Source organism: Tupaia chinensis, unplaced genomic scaffold (genome assembly GCF_000334495.1).
Source record: "Tupaia chinensis unplaced genomic scaffold, TupChi_1.0 Scaffold000255_1, whole genome shotgun sequence".
Lineage (NCBI taxonomy): Eukaryota > Metazoa > Chordata > Mammalia > Scandentia > Tupaiidae > Tupaia > Tupaia belangeri.
The window spans coordinates 351,282-377,029 of record NW_006159735.1 but is presented as its reverse complement, the minus strand read 5'-3'; the positions used below and the strand labels follow the sequence as shown (position 1 = coordinate 377,029).

The 25,748-nt window shown below is 37.7% G+C and overlaps 1 pseudogene; it reads right to left on the bottom strand.

Moving 5' to 3' along the window:
• LOC102494883 (prenylcysteine oxidase-like) overlaps nt 1–25,748 on the bottom strand; it is a 130,588-nt pseudogene that overhangs the window by 64,489 nt on the left and 40,351 nt on the right.

Genomic DNA, 25,748 nt, shown 5'->3' with positions numbered 1-25,748 from the left:
AACTAAACATGCCAACAGGTCACAAGTGTATCTGAAATTTGTAGAAAAGTCCTTGATTTAAGTAATATTTTTAGGTGCTAAAATCTATACTGCATTCCAGACATAGGATCTTAGAAGAAAAGATCATTTTTCTCTATGGCTGTATGAACAGGACCCTGTGCAAGGTACCTATCACTATTTCCCCCAACAAAATCTGCTTTAGGCAGGAGCACCCCATAGCAAGGCAATGTAGACCATGCCCAGCAGTTTTCTCTGGGCCTCCAGATTACCTCTTCATGCCATGGTTACTTTGTAAAACAGGAAACCCAGGGTCCAGATTATTGAGGAGTTGATTAGTATTTACCTTATTCATTTTTATAAATAAATTTGTATTCACTTGCATTCCATACACATATTATGTGAAATAATTGTGCTTACAAAATAATTCATAAGCTGACTAAATGTCTTTCTGATAGCAGGTGGAGACAGGGTAGACCCACATTGTTCACCCTGATTTACCATGAGACTCTAAGAAAATCACTGAAGTTAGACCAGGTCAGGAATCTTGGGTCAATCTTGCTACCAGCATTTCAATTTATCAATACAAAGGCTTAAATTTTGGAGCAATTTAATTTTCTCTCGGTGTGAATAAGCTCTCTGAAGCCTGAACAACCCCCTGGAAACAGATTACTCATTTCTTGCTACTTTCTGAAAACAGAATATGGTACCAAGACAGCTTTCATTCCCCTTAATTTTATTATGATAGGAAAACAATTTAACATTAGACCCACCCTCATACCAAATTTCAAGAATACAATACAGTAATGTTAACTATAAGCACAATGTTTCTCTGCAGATCTCTAGAAATATTCATCTTCTATAACCCAAATTTTATACACAATGATTAGCAACCTATTTCCCTCTCCCTCCAGCTCCTGGCAACTACTATTCCACTTTATGAGTTTATTTTAGCTATATCATATAAATGAGATCACGCAGTATCTATCTTTCTGGCTTATTTCGCTTAGTGCAATATTGTCAAAGTTCATCCATGTTGCTGAATACTGTAGAACTCCTTTCTTTTTGAGGCTGAATAATATTTTACTGTATGTACATATAATATTTTCTGTATCCATTTATCCATCCATGGACATTTACATTGCTTCTACATTTTGGTTATTGTGAATAGTGCTATTCTGAACATAGGAATGCTCATATTTCTTTGGGACCTTGATTTCAATTCTTTTGGATAAATACCCAGAAGTAGGATTCCTGGATCATTTAGTAGTTTTATTGCTTCTTTGAGGAAACTTTATGCTGTTTTCCATAGTAGCTACACCATTTTGCTATCCTAGTAATAGTGTATATCAGTTTAAATTTCTCCATATCTTTACCAACACTTGTTATTTTCTGCAATATTTCTTAGAGTAGCTATCTTAATGGGTGTGAGACAACATCTTATAATTTTGATTTGCATTTCTCTGATGATTAGTAGTAACAATGAGCTTATTTTCATATATTTGCTGGTCATTTGTATTTCTTCCTTTGAAAATGTCTCTTTAATTCTTTAGTCCATTTTATGTCAGATTATTAGATTTTTTACTCTTGAGTAGTAGGTGGTTCTTATACATTTTGGAAATTAACCCCATATCAGATATACAATTTACAAATATTTTATTCCATTATGTAGGTTGCCTTTTTGCTCTGCGATTGTTTCCTTTGCTGTGCAGAAGGCTTTCAGTTTGATGCAGTCCCACTCATCTATTTTTGTTTTAGAATTATTTTATTTATTATTGTTATTATTTTTTGATTTGCTACAAGGCACATGCACACACACACATGAGAGATAAAGAGAGAGAAAGAGAGAGAAAGACAGAGAAAGACAGAGAGAAAGAAAGTGAGAAAGCAAGCTGCCAGGTCTGGGACTTGGACCATGGTCAGCCATGTGAGAGTCTAGCACCTTAACCACCATGCCACTCATTCCCCTGCTTGTCTATTTTTACTTTTGTTGCCTATGCTTCTAGTGTCATATACATGAAATAATTGCTGACATTAAAGTCCTAAAGCTTCCAACTATGTTTTTTTCCTAGGAGTTTTAGCTTTGGGTTTTATGTTTAAATTTTTAATCATACTGACTGGTTTTTGTGTAGGAGGTAAGAGAAGGGTTCAGCTCCATGCTTTTGCCTGTGTAGATCCAGTTTTTCTGGTACTAATTTTTTTTTTTTGGAGAGATTTTCACTGTAGGGCGCGTGCGCTCACCAGACAGACAGAGAGAGACATAGAGACAGAAAGCGAGAAATCACCCCCCAGGGGGGATGGTCACGCCGCAATCCCTTCTCCTCCATTCTCCTCTCGGGATCTTGGGCACGCACGCACATGCGCCCGGCGTGAGATTTAAGCCACCGGGTCCGGGACACGAACCGCGGTCGACTACGTAGGAGTCCAGCGACACAGTCATTACGCTAACTGCTGATTCCCTGGTACTAATTTTTGAAGAGAGTATAATTTCCTCAATATATATTCTTGGTACTCCTATGAAAAATCAGTTGACCACACATGTGAGGATTTATTTCCAGGCTCTTTATTCTGTTCCATTGATCTTTTATACTATACCATGTTGTTTTAATTACTATAGCTTTTTAGTATGTTTTGTGACCAGAAAGAATGATGCCTCCAGTTTTGTTTTTCTTTGTCAAGCTTGATTTGGTTATTCAAGATCATTTATGGTTTCCTGTGAATTGTATAATTGTTTTTTTCTGTCTCTGTAAAAAATTCCCCTGGGTCCAGGAATCAAACTGTGGTCGGCCATGTGGGAATCCATTGATGTAACCATTATGCTATTTGCTAGTCCCAATAAGGATGATTTCATTTTTTCTTTTCTTATTAGAATGCCTTATTATTTCTTCTTGTATAATTTCTCTAACTTCTTAAGCTTATCCAAAATATTAAAGAATAGAAACGCTTGCAAGCTGATTTTATAAGACCAGCATTATCTTGCTATCAAAGAAAGACAAAGAAAACACACACACACACACACACACACACACACACACACTATAGCCAATATCCCTGATGAATATAGATGGAAAAAAACCCTCAAAAAACCCTAAAAAAATGAATTCAACAGAGCACTAAAAGATTCATAAACCCTTCCAAGTAGAATTTATCCCTTGGATGCAAAGATGGCTCAATAAATTAATTAATGTGATATACTACTATAACAGAATAAAGGAAAACATCATGTGATCTTCTCAATATATGTAGAAAAATGTTCCTGACTGTTCCTGTCTATTCTTCTCCTCTTTAGCATCATTTCCTCCTTTCAATTCCCTTATTCCTTGTATGTGTAAGGTCAAGGTGACGTGTATTCTGAGGGATTGATCTATTATATGTAAAACAAGAACTGCTATAGAAAAAGACAATTATGAAAAATTGATTTTTTTCTTGATTGCTTACTCCCTTTCTAAACTTTTTTTTAGTCTTCCATACTTTTTGCTGCTCCTTTGAAACAACCTATACAGACTTTAAAAAGTAGATTATTTAAAATGTTAGGTTATGACCAATCTATGGTAAGATCTTTCAATAATCTGCACTTTTATTGAGAATGCTGCTGCTGCAGAACAAGAACTGTCCCCAGAGAAACTGAATTGGAAAAGGCAGTAGATATCCAAAAAAGGGTAGGACAAAACCAGGTCAAGAAAGGGTAAAAGAAGTCAGCGTGCTAAATGTTCTGTCAAAAGATTTTCACACATCTTTCAACTTCAATTTCTAACAGCAGTAGCCAAAAGTTTATAGATAAAACCTTGACCAGTATGACATTTGAAGGAGAATGCCTGAATCAGAACAATGCCTTCCCTTGATGAAAATAAACTTTAATCCAGTCTTATCCTGCCAGTGAAATGCCTAGAAGGTGGTCTTGCTTTCAACACAGTGCAAAAAGGGACCAGGAAGGGCTAAGGGGATTTTGGAAACAGAGCAGGGAGTTTTGAGATTTGCTTTCTGCCCTTTGCGATCTTTCCTCCCTTTGGGCTTCCTATTTTCAGACTTTGACCATGGGCCCCAGGTTTCTTCTTGACATTTAAAAATCAGTTGTGATTCTTTTTTGTCATTCTTATAACTGAAGCTGGGGTATGCCTATATTAAATGATAGGACTGTGGTGATCTAATGCATTTTTAAACTCTGGGATGTTGCTTATGTGAATTACTGACAAACTTTGCTAGTAAGAAAAGTTAATAAAGTAAGGTGGTATACCTGTCCCCCAACATGTTTCCTTGAAGAATTTGTCCCTTTATTTTTTTTTTACTACTTACTGAATACCAGTTATTATTTGCTGAATCCAGAATACTAGTTACCAGAGTAAGAGATACCAATTCTTCCTTCCTTCCTTCCTTCCTTCCTTCCTTCCTTCCTTCCTTCCTTCCTTCCTTCCTTTCTTTCTTTCTCTCTCTCTTTCTCTCTTTCTTTCTTTCTTTCTTTCTTTCTTTCTTTCTTTCTTTCTTTCTTTCTTTCTTTCTCTCTTCTCTTTCTCTCTTCCCTCTCTCTCTCTCTTTCTTTGCTATAGGGCACATGTGCTTGCTGGAGAGACAGAGAGAGACAGAGAGACGGAAAGTGAGAAATCACCCCTTGGGGAGATGTCTACGCTGCTACCACTTCTCCTCCATTCTCCTCTTGGGATTTTGAGCACACATGCACATATGTCTGGCATGAATTTTAAGCCACCATGTCTGGGACTTGAACCGTGGTTGACTCTGTGGAAGTCCAGTGATGTAACAATTATGCCATCTGTTGGTCCAGGAATATCAATTCTTGTTAGAGATGACTATGAGCAAAGCTTCAATTTTCTGAATGAAAATTGAGAGCAATCTAGAGCACTCATGATCTGGGATTTGGTCCTGATTCCTCTCTTTACTTGACCATAACTCTAGTGATTAAAAAGATGAACATTCATTTTCCCATATTTACATCTCCCAACACTGCCCCAACCCCTCTTTCAGGTATTAGTTGTAGTCTTTGAAAAGAAGTTGATTTTTATGTAGAAAAGAAATATTTTGGAAAAGTTGTGGTTATGCTGATTCTAGAGTTGAAAACAATCTAGATGAAATATTTTCTCAGTTGTACTATGTTTTAATTTTCTATCACTGTTGTAACAAATCATCACAAACATAGAGGCTTAAAACAACTAGTAAGGTAGTCCATCTTTATTCATGGGTTCTCTTTCCAGCATTTCAGTTACCCATGTCAAATCATGATCTGAAAATATATGAAAAATCCTACAAATAAATAATTTTTTAAGCTTTAAATTGTGTGATGTTCTAAGTGGCATGATGAAATCTCATGCTATTCTATTCTGACCCCCTGGGACATGACTTATCCCTTTGTTCAGTGTATCTACACTGTATACACTTTCTACCCAGTCACCATTTAGTAGTCATCTTGGTTTTAAGATGAACTGTCATAGTATCGCAGTGCTTATGTTCAAGGAACCCTTATTTTACTTAAAATGGAACTAAAGTACAAGAGGGAATATTGGCACATTGTTATAATTCTTTTACCTTATTATTAGTTATTGTTAATGTCTTACTGTGCCTAGTTTATAAATTAAACTTTATCGTGGAGATATATGTATAATAAAAAATAAAATATATGTAGAGTTTGGTACTACCTGCAGTTTCAGGCATCCACTGGGGTCTTGAAACACATACTTGTGGACAAGGAGGGACTATTGTATTCATTATCTTATAGTTCTGTAGATCAGAATTCTCATATGAGGGGCTGGCAGGTGGCATGGTGGTTAAGGTGCTGGACTCCCACATGGCTAACTATGGTTTGAGTCCCAGACCTGGCGGCTTGCTTTCTTACTTTCCCTTTTTCTCTCTCTCTGTCTGTCTGGTCAAATTAAAAAATAGTAATAACAAGTAAAGTAAAATAAATAAAAATTCTTAAAAAGAAAAAACAAAACAAAAAGAATTCTCGTATGAATCTCACTGGCTAAAGTTAAGGTGTTGGCAGGGCTATGTTCCTCTTTGGAGTCTGTTGCCTTTCCTTTTCCAGCTTCCAGTGGCTGCTTGCATTCCTTGGCCTCTGGCCTCCTGTCATCTTCAATGTCAGCAATGGTGGGTGTTATTAACTGAATGTAGTCCACCACCCCCACCAGATTGATATGCTGAAATCTAATCCCCAGTATGATAGTACTTGGGGATAAGACCTTTCATTAGTGTCCTTAGAAGAAGAAACCAGAGAGCTCCTATCTGTTCTCTGCCACTGTGAAAACAATCAGGAAGTGGGCCCTCCTTAGACATGGGATCTGCTGGCACCTTGATCTTGGACTTCCCAACCTTTAGAACTGGGAGAAATAAATTTCCATTGTTTAAGCTATCCAATATGGTGTTTTGTTACAGCATCTAAAACTGACTAAGACAATCAATGAGTTGAGACTCTTTTTACAGAGGATCTCTCTTCTTCCCCTTCTTTTGAGGAATTTAAGTGATTAGATTGAGCTCACCTAATGAAATAATCTATTCCTCATAAAGTCAATTGAATAGCCACTTTAATTGCAATAGAAATAGAAACCTTAATTTCCCTTTTTCATATTACCTAAAATATGATAGATAGGATGTTTACATTTTTGGGAAGGGAGGAGTGTTATTTTGCCTACCACACAATGTTACATAGAGTAGTATGTTGTTATGACCTTGTTATGATCTTGTTACGGTTTCCTGACTTCCAATTTGTATTTGCTGTTGACCAAACTGAAGGCCGAAAGATTAACTGTAGCTCTACTGTATGGGATCAACTACAAGCACCTGTGTCTTCCAAGGCTGGCCTTCCATGGACCTCTGCTGAGTTTTCTTAGTTTGTGACATGTTTGGTCTTGGTTTTCTGATTAGCTTTATGGTTTCCTGTTGGGACTTATATTTATCTTATTTTGAGCCTGCTTGTTCATGGCTCTCTCTCTCTCTCTTTTTTTTTTTTTTAAGAGTTTTTTTGCTATAGGGTGCATGTGCCCACTGAAAAGACACAGAGAGACAGAGAGACAGAAAGCGAGAAATGCCCCCCTCCCAGGGCGGGAGGGGGCATGGCCACGCCACAATCCCTTCTCCTCCATTCTCCTCTTGGGATCTTGGGCACACATGCACACGTGCCCGGCATGAGTTTAAGCCACCGGGTGTGGGACTTGAACTATAGTTGACTACATGGGAGTCCAGTAACATAGCCATTATATCAACTGCTGTTTCTGTGCAAATTTCTTAAACTCTCTTTTTTCTCTTTTAAATTTGCTAGAGAGTACATGCACTCATGAGAGAGAGAGAGAGAGAGAGAGAGAGAGAGAAAGAGAGAGAGAGAGGAAGAGAGAAAGAGAGAGAAAGTACCCCTCATGGTATGTGGTCACACTGCAATCCCTTTCCCTCCATTTCTCCATTCTGTCGGTATTTTGGGCACACAAGTGTACACACTTGGTATATGTTTCAAGCTGCTGGGCTGGGATTTGAATCTCATGTTTGGTTATCTGGGATCTGGCTCACTTAACACCACAGGTCAACCCTTCTTAAATACTTGAAGGCAAGTTTGAATCATGTTCTAAGAGGATGGGTCACCTTTATATACAAGTGATGTTCAGAAAGGCCATAACTTGGGGCCTTCTTGCAGCCGGAGACAACCCACTGCACAGCTAGCACTTTGCCTTAGACATTACCTCTGGCTTCAGTCAAGCCTAACTGGAGTAATTGGGGCTACTGGTTATTCCTATTATTGGCTCTGTCTGTGTAAGCGCATTCTGTATAGTTGTGTTTTCTCCCTTTCATCTTTGGCTTCCTGTTGGAGTTACAGCATGCTATTTGGCTAAATTCACCTGTATCATGGCAAGCAAGTCCATTTCAATAGCTTTAGTTATATAGAGGCTGTTGCCAAATACTATCCATCTCCATCCTCTCTAAACATATGGGTGATCCATAGGAAAGTCTCAGATGTCGGCAGAGTCGCAGTACTAAATAAAAGTTTCCCCAAAATTTTGCCCTTCAACACATTTTGGAAATTTGCATAACAGTGTATCTGGGTTCTGTTTTTTAGCTATAGGTACTGATGCAATCAACGTGTGGGATTAATCTTCACACCTTTAAACCTATCTTGATCAGATATGCCACATCCTGGGTGTCCAAATGTATCATAGATGTGTGGAGTAAGTCGGGGGGCTACTATATAGAATGAGCTCGATAGCTCAATTCCTACCTGTCGTACTCATGTTATCAGTGCTCATCCCTGGACACTAATTGTGTTATCATTTTTATAAACATCCAGACTCATCATTCAGATATCTGAGAGTTTAGAAGCCCTCCAGTGCCATATTCTAGTAGTTTGGATAAATATTGAAGAAAATAAAAACCATTGTCAGGGAAATTAGAGAAAAAACTAGTAGTACTTTAATTTTTCTAAAATATTTTTAACAGTGTAAAAATAATAGCTAACATTTATTGAGCATCTAGTATGTGCAGGCATTCTTTTAAGTGTCTTATGAGTCAACTCATTTAAACCTCATCACAGCTCTATGAATTAGGAACTATTATTACCCCCACTTTGTACAAAATGAAGCAAGAATAGAGAGCACTTAAGTAACTTGCACACTGTCACAGGCAGTGAGTAAGGTGCCAGGATTGACATTTGGAGAAGTCTGGTTGCTGTTTCATGTCTTAACCATTTTTTAATCGTGTAGTTTAATTTGTACTGTTTCAGGAAATGAAAGAGCTTTCCTCTGATGGTGAACTTAGAAAGCCAAACAAAGAAGTAGATTCACCTAAGAACTGGTGTGATTGATGAAGATGATCTGACACAAAAGACTGGTCTGTGAGTTAATTAATTAAGACGATAATCGAGGTCAAAGCATGTTGGAAAAAATATATAAATTGGACTCACCAACAATTATTTGTACTGCAGTACATGGCCAGAATTCCATTACTGAGAAATGGTCCTGTGGTAGAACAATTCTAGAGCTCTCATGAACTTTAAGAAATGGACCAACTTATCTCAAAGTATTGGCATTCTGAGTTGTCAAAATGACATCCCTAGAAATAACTGGCAGCAAAGCCCCACTAAACAAAAATGCAAGAACTGCATCGATTTTTGTTGTTGTTGTTGTTGAACTTTAGAGCAATATATTCCCACTTAAGGGAGTTCTTGTCAGTGGCTGATGAGCGCCTTAAGAGGTGCCATTTTTTGGATGTCTAGACATAAAGTGATTTTACATATCTTTGACCGATAGCCCCTTCAGCCAGGCAATTGTTATTTATGTTCCAATTCTGGGGATAGCAGTGATTAAGACAAATCTAATTCCTTCTCTCAAAGAACTTGTAATCAGGAAGGTACCCAGTTTAGCTGCTGTAATGAGTAACGAGGTGAATAAAAAGAAGACATAGGCTATTGAGTATAACTGAATTATATCATCTTCAGCCTCTAACCTATGTGTGGAATCCTGAATTTTGCTAAAAGAGAAAATTTTACATTTTTAGTCCTGGGCCATTATTTTTTTGACCATATTCAAGAGTTTATAAAGGACTGGGGCAAGAGGATTGACAGTTGGAGAAGGGAAGTAAAATTGTGCACACATGCATGTGTGTGAGCATGTGCATGCATGTGCGTGCATGTGTATGTAGAATGGTTACTTGATTAGAGTATATAAATATTAAAGTAGAGGCATAAATATAATTTATAAGAATAGGAAGGTAACCAGTATCAACATGGAAATACGCATTTGAATCTACAATCACCAGGGAGGTCAGGAAGAATTTGTAAAAACACAACGGCTATTTCTAGCTAAAGAAATGTGAGTTTGGTTTATGGTCTCACACTGAGGAGGTCTGGGAATATCTCTGTAACAATACAGTAGAATTTACACTACAACACTTTATATCATCGATAGTGTTTATTCATCTTTTCTGCTGAAAGTCCAGTGAATATCAGGACTGGATATGCTAGTCAAAGTGAAAGATATGTTTCCTTTAAAGAGTCCACCAAATAACAGAAAAAGTGATTTACCATCTCCATATTCTGGATGAAGACATTTTATAAATTTGTCCCATGCCAGATCCTAGTATGCTGCCTAGAAACCTGAAGTGACCTATGGACTGTGAGAACTGGCAAGGACCCTGATCCTGGGCCTTTGCCAGAAGGGTGTCTGCTTATTGCTCTCAGTCCTCCAAGCTGGCCTTTGAAAGCAATGGGAAAAGAGTTCTAGGCACTCAGGCTCCTGTTATCACCTCACTCTTTATTTCTTACATATTTTAGGTCTTTTTGATGTACTTTTGGACTTTGATCTTAGCATTTTTGTAACTAATCACCATGAAATGGTTTTAGACTACTCTTGCTTCTTAGCCTTGCTAGGCTTGGTGTGGCTTTTAGTACCACACCAAAGTGACTGAATACCTGCTCTGGTCCCCAGCCTTATCTCTTCTCCTCTTATACATCCTTCTTCCTGCATTGGATAGGAAATCATATTAATTCCTTATATTCTGTAGGGAGTGTTTTTCTTTCTTTCTCGTCTTTCTTTTTCTTTCTTTCTTTCTCTTTCTTTTTTTTTTTTTTTTGAGAGTTTTGCTATAGGGCATGTGTGCTTGCCAGAGAGACAGAGAGAGACAAAAAGCAAGAAATTACCCCCAATGGAGGATGGCCACGCTGCAATCCTTTCTCCTCCATTCTCCTCTCTGGATTTTTGGGCAAGCATGCACATGCACCTGGTGTGAGTTTCAAGTCACCAAGTCTGGGACTCAAACTGTGGTTGACGACATGGGAGTCTAGTGACATAAACATTACATCATCTGATGGTCCCTATAGGGAATAATTTTAGTCATTCACATATAATCAGTGCAGAATTTGACATGAGTTTTATAACACAGAATGGAGCTAGTATACAGAAAAACCTAAAAAGCTACTAGGAAAAAATTGGAAAAGGAATTGGTCTACTTAAAACTCTTCATGTATCAGAGGAAGAGAAGAAACATGCCTCTTGTGGTCCCAGCAGGGACTCTATCAAGCATGGTGGAATTCCATAAAATTACTGAGGTGTCTTAAGGTTCTGAAATTTTACAGCTTGTTTACACCTGGTTGGTGGCCAGTGCATTCTAGTGTTCTTAGGAGGTTCCAATTTTGCAGGTCAAATGTGACCAGTAAGTTTAAACTGAGAGAGAGAGAGCACGGGTGAGAGCGAGAGAGGATTATTCATCTCAGGGATAATAATCTCAGACAGAAAGGATTATTCTTACAGTCCTAAATTTGACAAACTATATTTTTTCAGTGAACTGGCTGGCTAGAAAACCCAAGCTCTTACCTGACTGAACACTGTATACCATGGGAAATGGTGAGCTTTGAATTGAATTAGGCCTAATGGAGCAGAACCTAAGTCTCCATCCATAGGTTGTCAAACATATCCCTCTATTGAATTTGACTTGAGGTGGTGCCTTAGATGTGGTTGAGCAATGATGCAACTGTTCCTCCAGCATGTCTAGGATTGGGAATATCTGTTGCCAAATTTATGATGAGGATCTAAGGCCTCATTTTGTTTCCTCATCATACACTGAGGGATCAGGATTTTGGTCAACATTATACTCTAGTCTAGCTGGGCATCAGCTCTCACAGACATTATTCCCTCTGCCCTCTTCTGGAGTGTCATAATTGAAGTTATTCATGATTTTTGTTTGCTTTTGAAAGAAATATTGCCAAGAATGAGAACTGTAGCTGGGTCACTTAATCTGGAATGATATTAATTAATATTAATGCTGACCATTAAAGTGCCTTCATCAAGACAAATCACTCATATCAATGACCAATAAAGACCTTTCTCCCATCTGAAGGTTAATGAAAGAGGAAGTCATCATGGGATGTTTTACACCATATTCCCCTTCAACCTGAAAATGGAAAACAGACTTCTAGTAAGCAGTTAATTCCTGAACTTTTTAAATATTAATGCTGACCATTAAAGTGCCTTCATCAAGACAAATCACTCATATCAATGACCAATAAAGACCTTTCTCCCATCTGAAGGTTAATGAAAGAGGAAGTCATCATGGGATGTTTTACACCATATTCCCCTCCAACCTGAAAATGGAAAACAGTTAATTCCTAAACTTTTTACCCACCCATGTAATAAGTTCTGATACTTGGGAGAATTGGTCATAAAATTGAAACAATGTAATCCTGGGGTGCAATGTTTTGTTGTCGTTGTTTCATTACTATTTTTTCAACATTTTTTGGCAAAGCTTTATTAAACATCTACTATATACATGACAAATATTTGATTCACTGCTTAGTATTATTGATAATTGCAATGTTAAATGCTCAGACTTACATGGATTTATCTTTCTGTGATGCAATCTTTACTGAATTTAAATTTTGGCTCTGCCTCAACCCTGGGGTAAAAATCTACATCATGGATGACAACAGTCTTACATGTAAGAACTTAGAGCCCAGCAAATCGAGACTACTGCTCATTTGGACATATTATCCAGACATACCCAGCTCTGACAATATACAGAGCAGCTGGGATCCTCATCCCTGTGTTTCTTGAGATGCTGAGTCACTGGCCAGACCTACATAGGCAGCCCCCATTAGAGGCTTGCTCATGAGTGATGTCCCAGTCAGGGTTACTTGTCAGTGATGACTTGGAGGCAGGTGATAACCTTGGAATTTTGACGTGATGTAAGTACCATACTTTTCATTGCCTCGGTGTGATGATTCTGAGGGATTATTATAACCATAAAATAGGGTCAGATGTGGGTCTATAACAGAGTTAATTGCTATACTACCAAAATTTTTTATTAGAAGATGGAGGCCAGAGAACACATCCTTTACTCGTTCCTCTAAATTCATCCTCTGGAATCACAGTGAAGAAAGTGATGCTGCTGGCAGGGCCTGCCTGGAGAGCATGTGCCAACCTGAGAGGAAAGGACTTTACTCTCTGTGGTACTGGGAAAGAGAGGAGAGTTTAGGTGCTGACAAAAGATAGCTAAGAAAAAACACAAACCTTTATGCACTAGAGTATACATGAACATAGCAGACAAACACATAAAGCAAAACTTGCTAAAAAAGTTGAGGAGAAAATGCTAAAATCACAGTGGGAGATTTTAAATAAATGTCTTCTGAAGTTTTTCAGATAAAACAGCCTAAAAATAAATTTTCTAAAAGATTTGAATAACATAATCAACAAGGTCAAGTTAATTGACATTTATAGAATTTGTATCTTACAAACAAAATAGATGATCTGACTCCACAGAACACTTACAAACAGCAATTTGATGATAAAAAGCCTAAATAAATTCATCAAGGTTGGAAAAAAAGTTACATTTTGATTTAAAAAGACCAGAACTCTAAAATAATTAAAAAAAAAAAAACAGGAAAAAAGCTCACTTAGAAATTAAATAACTACTTGAAGTTTTTAAAAAAAAGATCTAGAAGAAATAGAAATGTTTATTTTCTTGTTCTTCTGAGACTCTAAATTGACTAAACTGGAAGGAAGATAAAATATCATAATAAAGAAAACAGTAGATGGGAGGGGAGAGCTGTTATTGGCAGCGGAGACCTTCTAGAACTTTTTATAAGCAAAGAAACAGAGGAGTAGAGAATCATGAAAAGTGTGGAAGAGGCTGCAGCTTAGAATGTGATAAAGAACCAGGGATGAGGAGGGACCCTATCTCAGGACAAGGAAAAGCCATGGAGAGTTGAAGATAGGAAGTAGAATGTAGGGGTTAATTGGAGGTGTCTATATGGAATAGTGGGCCCCACTCCTTTTCCATATGCATAATGCTCATTAGTTCAGGAGTTTATATTCTGTGCAAAACAATCAGACAATTTCCTTTGATGAAATTGGACACAGTTTTTGGGAACAAATGAAGAGAACTATTGGGCTGTCTGAAAAGTCATGGCATACTTTTGCATAGGAAAACATAGAAAAAATAGGTTATGCCTTTTCCAACAACTCAATAGTACCGGTACTGGCATTTAAGACTAAAGATCTTCCTTCCTGTTTTGGTATTTTTGTTTCTTGTCTGAAGATCAACTTCTTATCTGCTTATTATAAGGTGAAGTCCACCCATTAATAAGCCCTATTCAGATATGCAGTGTTCACTATGAGCTTATTTTGGTCTCATTCTGAATTGTGAATGGAAGAATTAGTAGATATTTGAGAAATGCTTGTGAAATAAGCAAAAGAAAGAAAAAGAAACAAAAAAGATGCTAAAGGAATATGAAATAATTCAAGGAAGATAAGAATTAGAAAAGACAGGGGGGAAGGGAAGAGTATAGAGAAGGAAAGCAGGAGAAAAAATAGAGAGGTATGACATTTGTGGGACACAGAAATGTTTTTTTTGTGTGGAGGTTTTCGCTATAGGGCGCGTGTGCCTGCCAGCCAGCCAGAGAGAGACATAGAGACAGAAAGCGAGAAATCACCCCCCAGGGGGGATGGTCACGCAGCAATCCCTTCTCCTCCATTCTCCTCTTGGGATCCTGGGCATGCACGCACAGGCGCCCGGCGTGAGTTTTAAGCCACCAGGTCCGGGACGCGAACCGCGGTCGACTACGTGGGAGTCCAGCGACATAGACATTACGCTAACTGCCGGTTCCCCAGAAATGTTTTATTACTGTTGTTGATAGCATGTCTAGTATTCTCAACTGGATGGGTCTGAGAAGTATTTCATGTTAGGCAAAAACCTCTTTACAAGCCAATGTATAGTGATTGGATGTTTAAAAAATGAGAATAAATAACAATAATAATCCAGAAAAATGAAAAGCTATTTGCTGATGAGGATGTGGATAGCAATGTTTTTGTTTGATTGATATGCACGGTAACCATGCTAGAAAAAGAAATGTTACATACCATAAAGATACATGTGATTAAATGTAATATAAAACAAATAAATTCAGGAAGTCTCTCCCTTGAAAGTATTAAAAGCAGACTAGATTATACAGAAAATTGAATCTCAGACATGGAAGATGGAATTGCTGGCGTAGAAAAATCACCACAAAGACTGAGAAAATTGCCCCCAAAATGAGAATAATATACGAGAAATACTAGATACCATCAAATGTCCAAACATCTGGATAATCGGTATCCCAGAAGGCAAAGAGACTCATAAGGGCATTGATAATCTATTCCATGAAATCCTATAAGAAAACTTTCCAAACCTAGAGAGGCATTTAAAGATCTAGTCCCAAGAAATTCAAAGGACCCCCAAATAGAATCAACCCAAGAGGATGTTCTCCAAGACACATTATAGCCATATTGACCGAAACCACAGACAAAGATAAGATACTAAGATTGGAAAGAGAGAAACGTCAAGTTACCTACAAAGAATATCTCAGTAGGCTAATGGCAGACCTCTCATCAGAAGCAATGTTAGTGAGGAAAGAAGGGGAAAATATATTCAAAGTGTTAAGGGAAAAGGAATTTCAACCAAGAATATTGTACCTGGCAAGATTATCCTTCATATGGGGAAAAATACAAGAATATTCTCAGATAAACAAAACCTTAAATAATTTATCAACACCAGACCAGATCTCCAAGAAATTCCCAAGGGAGTGCTATATCAGGAAAATTAAATACAGACACACAGAAATAAGAGTTCAAAAACTAAGAAAATGGCCAACTTAATGGTAAAGGACAAGTCTAAAGTTGAACATTATATTCCAGAATTTAATTGGGAAGATCAAACCACAACAGAAGATAGATTAAGTACATGAGACTGAACTAGTGAAACAGAATTTTATGACTTTGGACTAAAACATTACTGATTTTCTTCTGGGCTTTGTTTTCCATAAGAATTTTTGTCCCGTCTTGAGCTGCAGGTAGGTTCATTTACCTACCATTTGAACAGAATCCTAACCTGTTTTCTGGCTTTAAGTTTTAAGCAATGTTCCTTAGAATTTCTTTGATTTATTAAAGCTAAAACTGCTTTTCTTAAAATTAAAAAAATATTAAAAATACCTATTTAATGACTGTAGTAAGGTATATAGCATCAACTATGTGCTACCTTATAGTATATTCATTCTACTCAGAGTTTCATGCCTAAAGTCAGAATGCATTCACAGATATGTATATACCAGCTGAACTTACTATTGAAAGTAGTTAGATTACTTAAGAAATTCTGTGAATCAATAAAATGTGGGGGGAAAAAGGAATGGAAAACAACTGTAGACATTTGAGATAGTGTGGGAGGAGTATGGGAAATGGCGCAGGGTGAGAAATGGGGGAAATATATAAAGACATATGAAACTAGAATGGACATGTACTGATGATAACATTGTATGGTTAAGCCACTATGCAGTATATTCTGGATGGGAAAGTCACATTTTTGTATGCTGTTACAATGCTCAGGGAGTGAATGAAAATTCATCAATTAATTAAAAATAAAAAAAAACCCTAAAAAAATTAGAAAATAACAAAACATAGCACATTTCTACCTATCCACTTTGACACATAGAAAAGCTTCTAATTAATATTCTCCAAAAAGTCGAGAACAGGGGAGAGCAGCAGTTGGCTTAATGGCTATGTTGCTAGACTCTCATCTAGTTGACCGTGCTTTGAGTCCTGGACCCAGTGGCTTAAACTCATGCTGGGCGTGTGTGTGTGTGCCCAAGATCCCAAGAGGAGAATGGAGGAGAAGGGATTGTGGCATGGCTATCCCTCTAGGGGTGATTTCTCACTTTCTTTCTCTCTGTCTTTCTGGTGCATGCATGCGCCCTATAGCAGAAACCTCTCAAAAAAAAAATAAAAATAAAAAAGTCAAGAACAGGATGCTATAAAAAGATTCAGAACAAAAAAGAATTTTCAGAAATATATAATTTCCCCAAATTGAAAGATATGAAATTTTTTCATGGTTAAAGATAAACGCTTTAATTTATTTCTATATTGTCAGCATTAGATTTTTAAAAATAATTCTGCTTTTAAAAAAGATGGGTTTGTAAACATGGATTTTGAATTTTTATATTGTAGCACAAATACATGATTTCAGAAGGGTTCCTTAACATTGTTAAAAATGAAGATTCAAATTATTTGAAAAGTTGATAAAGGTAGTATCCAACTTTTCCAACTTTTTGTTGTATGTTTGGGTGAGAATTTTACAGTAGTAGATGGTGATTTACCTAGACAACATATAGAACCAACTGCAAAATACAATGTTTCTAAGACAAACAAACTTATTTTGAATGGTAACATTTCTAGTACTAGAATTGGGGTCTTTCTTCTTCTTTGGGCCACAGGTGACTCTGATGACTTGTGTCTGAAAATTACATAATTGACAAGAATGAGACTAACAAAAACTTATGAGAAAGCCTGGTTACTTCAAAGCAATATATATTTTGTAAAAATCTATGGAGAAATAATTTCATCCCAGAATTTTATACACAGAGAAATACTCATCAAGTAGGAAAGCAAAGACAAGACACGGTAGTCAAAGTCTCTAAGTTTACCACCCACTTATCTCTTAGGACACACTCCAGCATAGTATCAAATAATGTAAGACAAAAAGGCAATTAAAACTAGAAAATCAAAACTCCAAACAAAATATGGAATGAATTCAGACAATTGATGGAATACATGTAAAGTGAATTCATTAACTCCAATGCTAAAAATAACTCTTCTCAGAGTCACCCATAGAGAAGGAAATATAATCAAATGTACCACGTGGCCCAACACGAGAGCACATTTGCAAGTTATATTAATATAAAGGGAGTTCAAAAATTGGCAACTTTTAGATTTGTCCAATGAACAGGGCACATATGACTTCATTGTGCCTGAATGATAGGTCATATAGAAAGTAACATGTCTTCCTTGCTTCCCTTGGGGAAGGAGTATGAACCCTTCATGTTAATGGAATCGGGAGGGGGACAATGAGTGAAGAATGAAGATTCTGACTGGATCCCTCATGACCCCCAGTAGTTCTACCAATCTGGCTCTGTTTTGAGGGCTGGAGGTGGAGAGATGAAGGTAGTTTAAGAGGAAATCCCAAAACAAGGGGACCAATATTCTAGCTGCTGATCATCCTTGAGCAAATATTGGGGAGGGACAGGAGAAAACAAAATGGTGGTATGGCATGATGATCTTAAGAGAGGGCTCAAGGCAGTTCTAACTGCTTCCCTAAAGCCTTCCTATATATCCTGCATGGTTCTTGCAATGGAGGTGGAGCTAGGGAGTGGGAAACTTACCTAAACAGGCTGACTGGTGGACTTCCCAGGGATTACTGCAGCAAAGGGAGAAGTGATCTTAATGTCAAGGACTGAAGGGTAGGCTTCTCAAGTAGTGAATGAATCTGACCCCAGGGGTCTATAAGGCCTGATGGCCAAGGTGGGAGCCTACTCATTAAAAGTGATGGCAAGCTCCCTAGAGCAATCCCTGAGGAAAAAGATGATAAATACAGTGCTAGAGGCAGTAGAATAGAGCTTCCTGTGGTCAAGATACCCCAGCTGAAGTCACCGTGTAAACCAAGAACCTTGCACCAATGTTATGAGAATACTGAAGTTTTCTTGTACAGGAGGATGCTGTGAAGCAGTAGGACAAGGGGGAAAATGGACATAAAAGGATTTTTTTTTTTTTGGAGAGGTTTCACTGCAGGGCGTGTGCGCTCACCAGACAGAGAGACAGAAAGCGAGAAATCACTCCCCAGGGGGGATGGTCACGCCGCAATCCCTTCTCCTCCAATCTCCTCTCAGGATCTTGGGCATGCATGCACATGTGCCCGGTGTGAGTTTTAATCCACAGGGTCATGGACGCGAACCGCGGTTGACTACGTGGGAGTCCAGCAACATAGCCATTACGCTAACTGCTGGCCCCAATGAAAGGATTTTTTTGGGGGGTGGTGTAAAATATACATAACAAAATTTACCATTTAAACCAGTTTTAAAAATAATTATTTAGTTTTATTTGTTATCATTATTGTTATTATTATTATTTTTGGAGAGGTTTTTGCCATAGGGTGTGTGTGCTTGCCAGACACACACAGAGAGACAGAGAGACAGAAAGCGAGAAATCACTCCCTAGGGGGGATAGCCACGCCACAATCCCTTCTCCTCCATTCTCCTCCTGGGATCTTGGGCACGCACACACATGCGCCCAGCGTGAGTTTTAAGCCACCAGGTCCAGGACATGAACTGCTGTCGACTACTTGGGAGTCCAGCGACATAGCCATTACACTAGCTGCTGGTCCCTCATTATTATTATTTTTAAGTTTGCTATAGGGCATGTGTACTCACCAGAAAGAGACAGAGAGAGAGAGAGAGAGAGAGAGAGAGAGAGAGAAGCAAGGAAATAAGCCACCATGTCTGGCACTCAATCCACAGTCAACCATGTGGGAGTCCAGTGCCTTAACCACCATGCCAGCTGTTGGCCCCTTAAACCATTTTTAAAATGTACAGTTCTCGGGTATTAAGTACATTTACATTGTTCTACAGGCACTTCCACCATCCACTTCTATAACTTTTTTATCTTCCCCAACTGAGACTCTAAACTCATTAGGCACTAACTTCCTACTCTCATTCCTCCCTACCCCTTGGAAACCACAATTTTACTGTCTGAATCTGACTATTCTGGGAACCTCATATAATAGGAATCTATTAAACAATATTTGTTTGTTTGTTACTACCTTATTTCACTTAGTGTCATGTCTTCAGGGTTATGGTTTATTCATGCTGTAGTATATGTCAAAATTTTTTCTTTAGAAGACTGAATTTTATATTTATATAATATGATTGAATATATATATATATACATACATATATATAATACATATCTCACATTTTGTTTATCTATTTGCCCATTGATGTAACTGGCCCCATGGCTGAATGGTTAAGGGACTCAGATCCTAATGGCTGACCGTGGTACAAATCCTAGCCACAGTAGCTTGAGAAACATGCTGGGCACATGTGCATGTGTGTGCCCCAAATCCTGACAGGATGGAGAAATGGAGGAAAGAGGGTTGCAATGTGACCACATCTAGTTATGGGGATACTTTCTCTCTCTCCTCCTCTCTTTGTCTCTCTCTGGTTAGTGCATGTGCTCTCTGGCAAATAGGAAAAGGGGAAAAAAAATGGAAAAGGAAAATAGGAGGTATTGTTTAGTTGTTCTCGCATGTCTGAATTTTAGTATATACATTGCTGCGCTTTCTTAAGAAGATAGAAAATTCAGAAGCTAAATGTAAAAAGAGCCCCCAGGCAATTTGTCATGGAATACTGTTCCACATTAAGAACTTGCCTGGCATGAGGCCTGACTGGTGAGCACAGTCCCTGGGCATTTCAGAGAGAGGGAGAGAATTATACACAAAGGCCCTGTGATATTGGATGAGGATTTGGGACTTATGTAGGTTAGTTTGTTTTTCTTTCTCAAGAACATGAAAGCTATCACCCTGGGAGTAAGAAACCCATAATACAACCATGGTAAAGATGGGAATTTAAATTGAAAGTCATAAAAGGCAAAACAGAATTTCAGAAGAAATCAATGTGCTGTCACATCAGCTGCCTTCCCACTAGATCGCTTGGCTGCTAATTCATTAACTGGGTGTTCTCTCCACTGCTGAGTTGCATCAGCATGCCTTAAAGTGCTGACAAACTGGGCCTTTCTCCCCTAATATTTAAGAACATCATAATTACATCATCACCAGGGGGAAACTCAATTATAATAACATGTTAGGTGACCATCTCAAAATAAAAAAAATCTGCTCTATAGTTTTGTTGTTCTTTTGAAATCAAATATAGAGCAACGGTTCTATCACCAAAGCACACCACCTTTATTTTGAAAAGTCAAATGAATTTTATTTCCCTTCTTTGACCTAATATGTAGCAGATCTGATTTCTATGCTATTAGTAATTCTAAGAAGGCTATAAACTTCCTCTTGGCATGAAATATCACTTCATATTTTATATACTATTTAAATCATGTGCTATTGATATACTCAGCATATTGCTCGATCCTTGTTTATGAATGCTTGTGACACGTAAATGATATGCTACTCTTGTATACCTGATCATTTAAAACAAATTGCAGGGCTGGCCCTGTAGCACGGTTGTTAAGCACTCTGCAGAGAAAGTCAGATCCCATATGATTGACCACAGTTGGAATCCTAGCCCTTGTGGTTTGAAAAATACACTGGATGTATGCATGTATGTGCAGTAAATCCTGACAAGATGGAGACGTGGATGAATGTTTGGGTGCTCATCCCAATTCATATATTGGAATCTAAACTCCCAATGTGGTAGTATTGTCAGGTGGGGTCTCTAGCAGGTGATTAGGTCATGACGGCACAGCCCTCATGAATGGGATTAGTGCCCTTATAGAAGAGACTCCAGAGGAATCTCTTGTCCTTTCCACCATGAAAGGACATGAAAGAAGACAGCCATCTATGAACCAGAAAGCAGGCTCTTACCAGATACTGAATCTATTGATGCTATGATTTTGGACTTAGAGACTCCAGAACTGTGAGAAATAATTTTTTTTTTTTATAAGCCACACAGTCTGTGGCATTTTTTTATAGGAGCCCAAACGGACTAAGACATACCCCAACACTTTGCATTTATTTTTTTTATTAAGCAGCTTATATGGCAACTTCCAAAATAATTTCCTGATTTAAAACTCTGTAGAGCTACCCATTTGCCAGGTGCTAAAAAAATCCCAGGACCATCAGTCTCTTTTTTCTGACATGACCTTGAATTTTTTTTTTTAATTATTACTAGGTTCAGTCCTCTTCTTTGATGGTGGTCAAGCAGAGACTTATACTTGTTCATATTCTCCTTATATATAAGACTTTTCCTCACTGTTCCATTAGCTAAGTTAACTCACATTCTCAATACTCTTTATACAATGAACTTAATTTTTACAGTGTAAGCACACACACTCTAATTCATGCACCTGCCTAGTGATACTTTATCTTTTTCAATTTCATCCTTTTAAACTTTCACCCATCTGTTTATTTAAACTCTCATTTGCCAAGCATACATATTAGACACTGGTGTTTTTCAGTTCACGTATTCTTGTTTAATCCTCAAAACAATCTTGCAAGTAGGATTTAATCCTGGTTTACAAATGAGAGGTTTGAAGCTCAGAATTCAAATTGTCTGGCAAGAGCATGCATATTTAGAAAGTAAGGGAGATAGGATTTAAGTCCGTGTCTGTTTTCTCTTTCTACTATACTCTATTGGCTCTTTTTCCCCCGCCAGTAGAGACCCAGCCTATTGCTTTTGTACCTGGTGTGCAGTACCATTTCCAGGCCTTCTGCTCACTCTAGTTGCCCTTGTTTATCTAAACTAGATAAATGCTGCATTTAGTAAATTTATTGCTATTATTTGTAGGTCCCTTGGGTAGGTGGTAATATTCCTCTGGACATTTTCCACTTTCCTGTCCCCTTATTTCATCTGCATGAACCTCACCCAGCAAACACATTGAGTAAATCTTCCAAAGCATTAATAGCACAAAGAGGTGTGGTATTATCTGTTGAAGATATTTCGTAGTTTTATCAACAGTACTAGGGAGAAACAGTCACTTGTTTAAATATCCATTTTGTAAGACAAATAATAATGTGATTGATTGTATGGAAGAAAAAAAAAATCTTCCAAATCTGAAACACCCAGATGCAAAGCCTTTGAGTTCTTATTTTCAGCAGGTTTGTGGCCTTGCTTACAAATTAAGATGTTTGCTTCTGCTCATCAGCATTGCTCAACCAGCCACTTATTCCTACCAGAATATTGAAGATCTAGGATTTCCAGCCCCAAGACCCTTGCTCAACCAGCCACTTATTCCTACCAGAATATCGAAGATTTAGGATTTCCAGCCTGAAGACTCTCTGCCCAGACTTCAACTTCCTGCTCCCCAGTCTAGACAGGAGCCAGACTGCAGGTCACCTCTTTCTCCATTCCTCTGATTGCTCAGATTTAACTCCAAAAAATAGGAAAAAACATAGTCCATCAGATGGCCAGATACCACTGCAGAGGCACAAGAAATACGAGAAATGAAGAAAATCTCTCTCCTCTAATGGAAAAGAATAACTCCTCTTCCTCCACAGAGAGTACAAGAGAACTCATGGAAATGTCAGATAAGGAATTTAAAATATTCATAGTGACAAAACTAACAGAGATGCAAAAGAATAGAGACAACAAGCTCCAGAATGTGTAGGAGAAAAGAGATACTGAATTCCAGGAGGTGAGGAAGTTCTTGAACAATCTGAAAGAGGAGACACACATGATAAAGAAGAATCAAATGGAATTGATTGAAGGCTGTAATACAGGAAATCAAAACTTCTGATGAAAGTATCAAAAGCAGATTAGAACATACAGAAGATTGAATCTCAGATGTAGAAGATAGAACCTCTGACCTATACAAATTCACCAAAAAGATTGAAAAATAACCCCCCCCAAATGAGAATGACATATAAGTAATACTAGATACCATTAAACGCCCAAACATCTGGATCATCAGTATCTCTGAAGGTGAAGAAACTAATAAGGACATTGATAATCTATTCCATGATATTCTGGAAGAAAACTTTCCAAACCTTGAGAGGCATTCAAATACCCAGACCCAAGAAATTCAAAGGACCCAACATAGAATTGACCTAAGAAGATCTTCCCCTAGGCACATCATAGCTAGATTGACCAAAATCATAGCTAGATTGACCAAAAAAAATCAAGTAATTTTCAAAGGATAACCCATAAAGCTAACTTTGGACTGCTCATCAGAAACAATGCAAACAAGGAAAGAATGGGAAAATATATTCAAAGTATAAGTGAAAAACAATTTTATCCAAGAATACTATACCCAGCAAGATTATCTTTCATATGGGAAAAAAAAAAGACAAAAACATTATCAGATAAACAAAACCTGAAACAATTTACCAACACCAGACCAGATCTCCAAGAAGCACTGAAGGGAGTGCTATACCAGGAAAACTCAAGTCGGACACACAGAAATAAGGGTACAAGAAACAACAAAGAGAATGACCAGCCTAATGGTAGGGACAAGTCTGGAGTTGAATGTTAACTTCCAGAGTTTAAACGGAAATAAAAGACCACAATAACACTGCAAATTCAACAGAAGAGAGATTAATTACCTGAGTCTGAACTAGTGAAATAGAATTTTTTTACTTTAGACTAAAACATTACCTTCAATGCATTGATTTCCACATTTAAGGATTTTTGTCTTCTTTTGAACTGTTGATAGGTTCATCTACCTACTATCTGAACTGAATCCTAACCTTTTCCTGGCTTTAAGTCTTAAGCAAACTTCTCTTAACATTTTTTGATTTTCATCTATTAAAACTAAAACTGTTTTTCTTGAAATTAAAAATGTATTTTAAAAAACCTATTAATGACTGCAGTAAGCTATATAGCCCCAGCTAGGTGCTACTTTATAGAATGTTCATTCCACTCACTGAGGTTTATGCTGAAAGTCAGACATATGTTCATAGATATGTGTATATCAGGTGTGCTTCCTAGTGAAAATATTTAGGTTAATTAAGATCTTTAGTGAATAAATAAAATGTAGGGGGAAAAAAAGACATGGAAAGCAACTGTAGATACCAGAGACAGTATGGGAGGAGGGTAGAAAATGGCAGAGGGTCAGAGATAGGGAGTCAAAAAGGAAAAGAAAGAAGCAAAATATGTAAGAAACTAGAAATGGAAAACTATTTGTTTGACAATAACACATATGGTAATATCCTTGATTGAGCCAACATACAGTATATTCTGAATGGAATTCCTTTCTTTTCTTTTCTTTTCTTTCTTTTCTTTCTTTTCTTTCTTTCTTTCTTTCTTTCCTTCCTTCCTTCCTTCCTTCCTTCCTTCCTTCCTTCCTTCCTTCCTTTCTTTCTTTCTTTCTCTCTTTCTCTCTTTCTCCCTTTCTCCCTTTCTCCCTTTCTCCCTTTCTCCCTTTCTCTCTTTCTCTCTTTCTCTCTTTCTTCTGTTTGGTATATTGTAATGATGTACAGTGAATATAAATAGATAAATTTAAAATAAAAAGCAAACTAAAAAACCCGAGAAGACTCAACAGGTAAAGTGATACCCTTTTGATATGGGTTTCAATCTGTCTTCTTGCTTATATATAGTTTGCATCTCTCTCTCTCTCTCTCTCTCTTTTTTTTTTTTTTTGAAAGGTTTTTGCTATACGGTGTGTGTGCTCGCCAGAAAGACAGAGAGAAACAGAGAGACAGAAAGCGAGAAATTACCCCCGAGGGGGGATGGCCATGCCATAATCCCTTCTCCTCCATTTTACTCTTGGGATCTTGGGCATGCATGCACACGTGCCTGGTGTGAGTTTAAGCCACTGGATCTGGGACTCGAACTGTGGTTGACTACATGGGAGTCCAGTGACATAGCCATTATGCCAACTGCTGGTCCCTATAGTTTGCATCTCTTATTGTAATCAGTCTTAGTTCTGGTTAAACCTCATCTGTGGCAATTGTATTAGGCTAATATGGCTAATTCATTCACTTATTTGATTAAAAACCTGACAAACAATTTGTTTTTCTTTTTCTGTGGAGTGATAGGCATCCATACAACTCTGAATTTTTCACGCTGTTATGACAGCATGCCCATAACCTTTACTTAGGTTCCTTTCCTTTCCTTTCCTTCCTTCCTTTTCTTTCTCTTTGTTTAGAGAGTTGGTTTTTTTTTTTTTTTTTTGCTATAGGGCATGTGCGCTTGCCAGAGAGACAAATAGTGAGAAATCACCCCCCAGGGAGGATGATCATGCCACAAACCCTTCTGCTCTTCTGCTCTATTCTCCTCTCAAGATTTTGGGCATGCACTCACATGC